This window comes from Elephantulus edwardii, unplaced genomic scaffold, assembly GCF_000299155.1.
Source record: "Elephantulus edwardii isolate Elephantulus edwardi_28Jun2011 unplaced genomic scaffold, EleEdw1.0 scaffold00065, whole genome shotgun sequence".
Taxonomy (NCBI): domain Eukaryota; kingdom Metazoa; phylum Chordata; class Mammalia; order Macroscelidea; family Macroscelididae; genus Elephantulus; species Elephantulus edwardii.
The window spans coordinates 2,907,266-2,907,650 of record NW_006399815.1 but is presented as its reverse complement, the minus strand read 5'-3'; positions in this window follow the sequence as shown (position 1 = coordinate 2,907,650).

Here is a 385-nt window from a genome sequence, read left to right as displayed (position 1 = left end):
GAGAAGGGAATCATGGTGGAGAGTCAATGCAGTAGAGGAAGACTCTAGATGAGATGTATTGACACAATGACTGTGGCAATGGGAGCAAGTGTGTAAGAGACAATGAGATGGGCTCAAGAGAGGACAGAGTTCAAAGGGTTGCTATTAGATATAGTTGGAATACACATGGGCAGAACAGGGCCATATGATAACTACAACAACAAAAATAACTTACTGGTTAAGAGTATTTATTTCCCCACATATTTGATTTGCAAGAATCAAAGTTCAAACTTGAATCCCTCCTGAATTTAAAGACCATCTCGAGAACAGGTTTAATGCTTTGAATACTAATGAGCAAAGACCAAATGATCTGTGGGAGGCTATCAAGAATATTATCCATAAAGAA